The sequence below is a fragment of the Durio zibethinus genome, unplaced genomic scaffold, assembly GCF_047325235.1.
Source record: "Durio zibethinus cultivar Kanyao isolate XHJ-2024 unplaced genomic scaffold, ASM4732523v1 HiC_scaffold_121, whole genome shotgun sequence".
Lineage (NCBI taxonomy): Eukaryota > Viridiplantae > Streptophyta > Magnoliopsida > Malvales > Malvaceae > Durio > Durio zibethinus.
In genome coordinates this window covers 25,785-35,000 of record NW_028322744.1, presented here as the reverse complement: position 1 = coordinate 35,000, position 9,216 = coordinate 25,785, and the positions used below count along the sequence as shown (strand labels likewise).

Below are 9,216 nucleotides of genomic sequence, written 5' to 3'. Positions count from 1 at the left end.
CAGTCAAGTAATTAGTGAACCTATGAGAGACGCTTATAATTAGTTTCTTTCTCTTCTATCTCTCATCTATCTATTTTTTATCTATCCATTTTTTCTTTAGTTATTCACTAGAGCAATTATGATCTGGAAGTCGATCCGGGGCAAGTGTTCGGATCTATTATGACATATCCATGAGGCGCTCAACGGACCTTTTTTAATCTTATAAAACCTTTTCCGGACTTTACTTACATTGGTGCAAAAACAATTTTTTTGTGCAACCTGTGTATTGTATTCCTATCTTAATTAGAAGTTCCTAGATGGAGTTTTTTTTGTCTTACATAGATAGAACAAGGAATATTACTCTATCCCAACTCGCGTGAGCATTCATTACTAAGGGATACTCCAGTATTGATATTGAGTCATTCGAGGGGTTTTTATTCGTTTTAATAGAAGCAGAAAAGAAAATATTTTTTATTTTGCTATATCCGTGTATTACTTATCCTTACGAAATATCAGACGAAATAGAACGATTTTAGAAAGGATATAATGAAATTCTTTGATTGGTTTTTCCCAGAGAGAGAGAAATGATCTGACCGATGGGTCCAACAAAAACAAACAATTACACAATTAACAATTCCAATTAAATTAATATTTTTTAATATTTAAAGATTCAAATTGAATATGAATAAAAAATCTAATTTAATAATTTTAATGGTAAGGTAATTTAATTAAATGGATTTAATAGAATAAGAATAGAATTTAATAGTAATAGAATTTTCTAATTTCTAATTAGAATTTCTAATCCGAAAATAATAAATAAACAGAGAGCTCTTGTTCTTATTCGAAACGCCTCGTGATCTTTAACCAATTCTGCGCTTCAATATAATTACCAGGAGTAAGCGCTATAGCCTGTTTCCAATACTCAGCGGCTTGATCGAACCAAGCCTCCGCTATTTCAGAATCCCCCTGTCGAATGGCCTGTTCTCCCCGGTCGGAATAGGCGGGTCAATTCCTTCCCTTAGAACCGTACTTGAGAGTTTCCTACCTCATACGGCTCGGCAGTCAATTCTTTTGGTGTCCCATTTTTTTACCCTACCATATATCCAATTGAATGAGATTTCTCATAGATCCTATCGATTTGTCTCGGGTTAACCAAAAGAGGTTAATTACATGAGTTTCAAACTTTAATTTGGATTAAATTAATAATGAGTTTTATCTTTTCTCCCACCTTCAGAAAAATAAAGCATAGGCGTTTCGGGATTATCGTCCGTTAGATTTTTCTGAAAGGTAACTATCTCGGTTTCATATCATATATAAATTTATATAGAATCCTTGAAAAAGACTTCTTCCTCATAAAAAAGACTTACTGTCTTTGGGATCTGATGCTACACCGCTGCTCAATAACTTAGGGGATCGGCTCTATTACATAAGTTGATTCCTAATTTTTATCTCATATCATGACATAAATAAGCAGTTCTTATTTATTTTTATTGTATCGGCCCAAAACCTCGCTAATTGATCTTTACGGTGCTTCCTCTATCAATTAGATCCTTTATCCATAGAATAAAGTATCTAGGCATATATATTTCTTCATATTTTGACTTCTATGAAGTTTCTTTTTTTTTTTTCTTTTTTTGTTACAGCTGATAAAAATCGTTTTTTGGACGATGCAATATGTAGAAAGCCTATTTTATTTACTAGCGTATTTATTTACTAGCGTATTTGCTCTTTCTTTCCTTTTTTTTTTTATTTCTATAGTGGAGATAGTCGCACGTAATGACAGATCACAGCCATATTATTAAAAGCTTGTGGTAAGAACGGGTTTCGTTCTAGTGCTCGAAAATAATATTCTAAAGCTTTTGTATGTTCTCCGTTACTTGTGTGGATAAGGCCTATGTTATAGAGTATATAACTTCGATCATAGGGATCAATTTCTAGTCGCATAGCTTCATAATAATTCTGTAAGGCTTCCGCATAATTTCCTTCGGATTGAGCCGACATCCGTTACGGTCGTCATTCGATTCAACGAATTCTCCGTTCCAAAACCGTACGTGAGATTTTCACCTCATACGGCTCCTCCTTTATGTGCATAATGAGAATAATCCATGGAATTAAAAAAAAGGTCGAAATATTGTCATTATGAACTGAGCGGGGCTAATGTTTTTACAAGAAATCTCTAGCCAACCCTCTTGCAAAAGATCTTTTCTTACCATCAAGCGTGTTCGTACTAGATAAATAAAGTAAACTCCAACAATTTCTTTGTTCTCAACGCTCCTTAATTTCCAGGAATTAGTCACTTCAACAATCTTCGATGGTTATATGGGTATCCAAAGTACGAACAAGATGGATGTTTGTTGTCCCAACCATTTCTCTTAGTTCCGATCCCGATAAGGAAAGGGAATCCTTTATAACAATAACAAAGTTTTCGTGTTGTTGATTCCTAGATGTAGTGCTTCTTCCTCTATGCCGCCTATTGGTACTAGTGTAGTAGGGTTGACCCACAATACAGACCCATAGGTGTAACCTTTCGCTCAATACTCGAATCAACAATTGAAGCATCTGAGGTTGCATTAATCGGGGATACACGACAGAAGGAATTGCTTTATTTATAAACTTCACCTTCAACAAGCGTAGATTTCTTTTTTTTTTTCAATAGTCTTTTTTTTTTTTTTTCTATTCCGAATCATGTGTCTTTTTCCTAAGACTAAGAGCGGTAAAATAAAAATAAAAAAAAAAATATATATAAAATAATTAAAATATATAAAATAATTATAATTATATAATAATAATCAAATCGCACCATCTCTGTAATAAGTAAATGCCTCTTTTTCTCCTGAAGTTGTCGGAATTATTCGTAATAAGATATTGGCTACGATTGAAAAGGTCTTATCAATAAAATTTCCATTTATCCGCGATCTAGGCATAGGTAGCAATCCATTCTATAACTCTTTTCATTACCCCTTCGTGAGAAAAAAAAAAGGATCTCACAAACAAAGGAAGCGTACAGTACGAAATAACATAAAAGCAGACCCATTCCATAAAAAAAAAAAAAAAAAAGATATAGCCCTCTACTTTACTTCAATTTTTTTGGCAGGAATCAAGAAAAAAAAAAAAAAAGAAATATTTGAATCCTATTTTATTTCATCCAAATTTATTAGTATAAGAATTTATTAGTATAAGAATAAAATATAAAAAGAAAAAAGAATTATTACGATTTCATCGAAGTTGAAGAATCAAAAAATTTATCCTACGGATTAGGATAGATTAGCAAAATTAGAGAAGTTTTGATTAAATTATGATAAAAAGAGGAAAAATAATCGAATAATCGTTCTATGATGAAAATAAAATAACTGCCCTTTTTTGTGTTTTGTGCATAGCAGGTATACAACATATAATCAAATATAAAAATCCCTTAGAGGATTTATGAATTTGTAATAGATTTACAGAGTAAGAGGTTGTTGTTGAGAGATCTAAAACTGGAAAAGAATTTTAGAATTCTTATAGAAATGGGGAATTAGAGTCTAAAGAGAATTATGAACTAAAAATATCCATTAAGCATAGTCTAAAAAAAAAAAACCAATCGATTGATTTGATTCGTTTCAATTCATTGATTTAATCCAGTCCGGTAGAAATATCAGAAAAAAGATGGGAGTGCCTTTTTCGCAAACATGAATAGATATATATGGTATATGTTTATCGTATTATATTATTTATTTTTAACAGCCCCCTCACAAAAAAATTTCTTCGAGTCGGGAGGCTAAAGAAAAAGTGCTGAAAAAAGTGATGAAAAGTTTTCTATTTTTATAGCTAGTTTTCTAGTTAGAATTGATATTGTTCGTACCTCTCGAACAATCTAATATGAATAACTCGCTATTCGCTCGGGTTATCGGCCATAATAATTATGTAGGAGAGATGGCCGAGTGGTTCAAGGCGTAGCATTGGAACTGCTATGTAGACTTTTGTTTACCGAGGGTTCGAATCCCTCTCTTTCCGCACCTTCACCTAATTCGCCAATGTAACTGACTACAATGTATCAAATCAAATAAGAACAGATACTAAAGAGTTAGACCCTTCTTTGATATAGATTCTCTATTCCCAATTTCTTTTTAATACGGAATACGTAAAATAGCGTACAGGGGATGAAAATCTACCTACGGATCTATCATACATGAATAGGAGAAAAATAAAATTTCCGAATCAAATCCCTTACCCTGTCTTCCTTTACTTAACCTTAACTCAGGTGAAAAGGGAGCAGAACCCTTGTTTTGTTATTTTAGTTAGGTTTAAGTCTGACGAGAATAATATTCTACGACAAGCAATTCATTTATTTTCAAACCGACCCATTTCCTATCTATTATTTGATTGACTAATCCTTTATATTGTAATGTGTGAAGGGTCAAATGCTTTGGTAATTCCTCATGGGTGGATGAATCAAGATAATTTTGAATCAGAGTTCTAGATTTTTGTTCATCCCTCGCTGAAATAATATCTCGGGGTTTGCAGCGATAACTTGGTATATCTACTGTACGACCATTAACTAAAATATGTCTATGGTTAACTAATTGGCGGGCTTGAGGAATAGTTGAAGCCATACCTAATCGAAAAAGGATGTTATCCAAACGCATTTCAAGTAATTGTAGTAAAACCTGACCTGTTGACCCTTTTGCTTTTCTGGCAATACGAACGTATTTAAGTAATTGTCGTTCTGTAAGGCCATAATGAAAACGCAATTTTTGTTTTTCTTCTAAACGAATACGATATTGAGATTTTTTACCGGAGCGCGATCGGTTTCTAAGATCGCTTCCGGCTCTAGGACTTTTACTAGTTAGTCCCGGTAAAGCCCCCAGACGGCGTATTTTTTTGAAACGAGGCCCTCGGTAACGCGACATAAAGACTCCTTATTAATTTGAATTTTATTGAAATTTCATAAACCTAAATTAAAACTGAACTAAATGAAGCGAAATCGACTGAAGGATTGTACTACAAATATTAATGAGATGAATTGGATCAATATCCATACTTTTTTGTATTGTATATAATGTATATTGTATATAATGTATACAAAAAATAGAAATTAAAATAAAATATATATAATATATAAATATATTAAATATAAAATATATATTAAATATAAAATATAAAAATTAAAATCTAAAAATTAAACCAAAAAAAGTTTCCTTTTTTTTTTTCTTGATTTATTCTGCAAAGATCTAACTCCTCCAATTTTATTCCTAATTGAAAGTTTCTACGACATAATAAACGGATCGTTGACCTTTGGAAAGAAAAGGGGAAAAAGCTTTTTCAATGTTCTTTGATTTCAAAAAAACATTATCAATCATGTAAAAAAGTAAAAAAGCAAACAAATAGAGAAAGCCGGCTATCGGAATCGAACCGATGACCATCGCATTACAAATGCGATGCTCTAACCTCTGAGCTAAGCGGGCTCAAATAATAGAAATTTTGTATCCATAGGAATTCAGCAAACTATTACGATCTTATCTATTAACTATCTATTAGTTATTCATAATTACTATGAATTATTAATATGAATTATAGACTAGAATTTAGAAAAACTAGAATTTTAAATTTTAAATGCCATATTTATGCCATACATAATTTATGCCATATTTAATATAATCATATTTAATATAATGATATATAATAATATATAATAATATATAATAATGGTAGATTCAATCTAATATTCAATCTAATATTGATAGAATATAATAATTAAGAATAGAATAATATAATTCTATTTGATTATATTTTAATCATTCTATTTGATTATATTTTAATCATATTAAAAATGATATTTTAATTTAATCATATTTTAATTTAATCATATTAATATTTAATAACATTATATTTAATAATATTAAATTATAATAATATTATTATAATTTAATTCTAATTTTATTATAATTATAAAAATTATAAAAATAAATTATAAATATATTTATAATTTTTATAATTATTTATTATTTATCTCTATATTATATATTTTTATTTTATATTTATTTTATTATATGTTATCTTTATTCTATTAGTCTATTCTATTTAGTATTCTATTCTATTTAGTATTATATTCTATTTAGTATTATATATATAATTTAGTATTATATATATATTAGTATAATATTAGTATACTAAGTATAATATTACTATATTTTTTATTTTATATTTTTAGTATTTTTTAGTATATTTTTAGTATATTTTACATTTAAATTATATATAATTTTTTTTTTTTATATAGATATAGATATAGATTTAATTTAATAGATAGATTTAATTTTAATATAGATAGATAGATTTAATATAGATTTAATTTATTTATATTTAATATTTATTTATATTTAATATAGATTTAATATATATTTAATTTATTTATATTTAGTTTAGAATTATAAATAGAGTCTAATAATTAGATAATTATAGTGAAAATATTTTTATGCATTTATATATAATTTATATTTATATATAATTTATATATATATTATCATTATATAAATGATACGTTATAAGTCTAAATAATTAGAATGAAACTTTGTTTTTTAGACTAACTAATTCGAATTATCTTCGAAGTCGAAATAGAAATGAATGGAATAATTAGTTCTAGCTATTATGCTATTATACTAGAAAATAAATAATTAATAATGAATAAATTTTAAAATGAATAAATTTTAATAATGAATAAATTCAATTTTCATTTTTATTTTTATTTTTTTAGTTATCTTATTATGGTTATATAGGATAGTCTAATAAAAGAATAAGAATAAAAATAAAATTAAAGAAAAAAGAAAAGATGCAACCCATAGAAATGAAATCCAGATCATAATGAGAGATGAGAGACTCCTTTCTTTTGTTTTCATTCATAAAGGCGGAAGCTAAGACGAAAAAAAAAAAAAAAATCGACCGTTCGAGTAAATTGCCTGAGAAAACTGAGAGTAAGGGGGGCATATATATGTTATGGAATATCCATCTATATTGAATTGCGAATACAGAAATGATAAAATATTTTCTGATTGGACCAAATAAATACGGGTCTCCGATAGAGACGAAAGAAGATAAACAAACAAGAAATAAAATAGGTAAAGACCCTTCGATATAAGAATCAGTATCTATATCTACTAAATTCAATACTAAATTCAACGGTTTTCGCATAAAAAGAAAGAAAATAAATAAATGAAAGAAAGGGGAAAGGAAGGGAAGGAGAAAGGGGGAAGGAAGTGCATCCTAATGAGATCCTAATCTCAAGACACAAAGGGGATATGGCGAAATTGGTAGACGCTACGGACTTAATTGGATTGGATTGAGCCTTGGTATGGAAACCTACTAAGTGATAACTTTCAAATTCAGAGAAACCCCGGAATGAAAAATGGGCAATCCTGAGCCAAATCCTATTATTTTACGAAAATAAACAAAGGTTCAACAAGCGAGAATAATAAAAAAGGGATAGGTGCAGAGACTCAATGGAAGCTATTCTAACAAATGGGGTTGACTGTTGGTAAAGGAATCCTTATATCGAAACTCCAGAAAGGATGCAAGATATACCTATATAAAATATAAAATAAATAGGTATACTAATGAAAAACCAAAAAAGACGACTCGAACCCGTATTTTTTTTATTTATATGCAAAATCAATTTATATGAAAAATAAAAAGAATTGTTGTGAATCGATTCCAAGTTGAAGAAAGAATCGAATAGAATATTCATTAATCAAATCATTCACTCCATAGTCTGATAAATCTTTTGAAAAACTGATTAATCGGACGAGAATAAAGATAGAGTCCCGTTCTACATGTCAATATCAATACCGACAACAATGAAATTTATAGTAAGAGGAAAATCCGTCGACTTTAAAAATCGTGAGGGTTCAAGTCCCTCTATCCCCAACCCCAAAAAGCCCGTTTGCTATCTATTTATTTTATCCTACCCTTTTTGTTAGTGGTTCAAAGTTCCTTATGTTTCTCATTCATCCTATTCTTTTCCATTTTACAAGCGTATCCTAGCAGAATTTTGTTCTCTTATCACAAGTCTTGTGATATGATATATTGTGATATATATATGATATACGTACAAATCAACACCCTTGAGCAAGGAATACCTATTTGAATGATTCATAATCCATATCATTACTCATACTGAAATTTACAAAGTCTTCCTTTTAAAGATCCAAGAAATTCCCCTTTTAATTTAATACTTTTTCGTTTTTTTTTTTGTTTTCATTTTTAAGTGACATAGACCCAAGTCATCTAGTATTATGAGGATAATGCGTCGGTAATGGTCGGGATAGCTCAGTTGGTAGAGCAGAGGACTGAAAATCCTCGTGTCACCAGTTCAAATCTGGTTCTCGGCGTATGATTAATTTGTATGAGTATCTACTCTACAAATTAATTGATATAGATCGACATAATACATACTTATCTAGCTAGCTATCTGGAAGTAAACCCTCTCTTTATTTATTTTTTTTTTTTTTTTTGTTTCTATTTTTTAGATGAGCAAAGAGTCTATTATAATTATAATGTAGTAAAAAAAATAAATAATGTAGTAAAAGAAAAAAATTTCATTATCTTTCCTCTTCTTTTTTATTTGTTCACGCTGTGGCTCCTCACATTCAAAAAGAATGTTAATACTTCATACATATTTAATTAAAAAAAAAGATTAAAATAGTTGGTTGAAAGGCCCAACCAAAAGTCTGGTCTAGAGGAGTTCAAGGATAGAAATAACCAAGACTCATCTCAGCTACAGTACAAATAGAATCCGATTCCCTTTCATTTATTTATTTGTATTCTCTTTCATATTCCATTTCTTCATTCCTTTCTATGTGACTCTCTAGAGTTCATCTAAGTGATGTGCGCGATACAAAGTTCACGGTATAGAACCCTTGTTGTTCATCCTATTGTCTCGGCTCGTCCGAAATAAAATAAAAAGGTATCTTCAAAAATCGAGAATTTCAATGATGTATTGTCTTTTATTTCTTTTTATTTATTAGCCTATCCATAAGAATACGAATGAAACCTCAATTCCTCCGTTTGAGCTAGAAGAGAATGTACAAATATTCCTTGAATATTTGAAGTTGTAATTAGTTTCTTATCATTCAATGAGCGTCTTGTATTTCATAAAAATTGGGGGCAATGTAATCCTTACGTAAAGGCCACCCTATCCAACTTTCGGGCATTAAGATACGTTTCAGTCGTGGATGATTCTCATAAGAGATTCCCAACATGTCATAA

The 9,216-nt window shown here is 29.3% G+C and overlaps 3 non-coding genes across 3 annotated transcripts; 2 read left to right on the top strand and 1 right to left on the bottom strand.

The window, feature by feature from the left end:
• Window positions 1-3,885: 3,885 nt before the first annotated feature.
• Window positions 3,886-3,972, top strand: TRNAS-GGA (transfer RNA serine (anticodon GGA)). Its single transcript has one exon. It is a non-coding gene; the product is annotated as a tRNA-Ser (tRNA).
• Window positions 3,973-5,350: 1,378 nt separating this feature from the next.
• TRNAT-UGU (transfer RNA threonine (anticodon UGU)) lies at window positions 5,351-5,423 on the bottom strand. The gene has a single exon. It is a non-coding gene; the product is annotated as a tRNA-Thr (tRNA).
• A 2,843-nt stretch (window positions 5,424-8,266) lies between these two features.
• On the top strand, window positions 8,267-8,339 carry TRNAF-GAA (transfer RNA phenylalanine (anticodon GAA)). Its single transcript has one exon. It is a non-coding gene; the product is annotated as a tRNA-Phe (tRNA).
• Window positions 8,340-9,216: the final 877 nt, after the last annotated feature.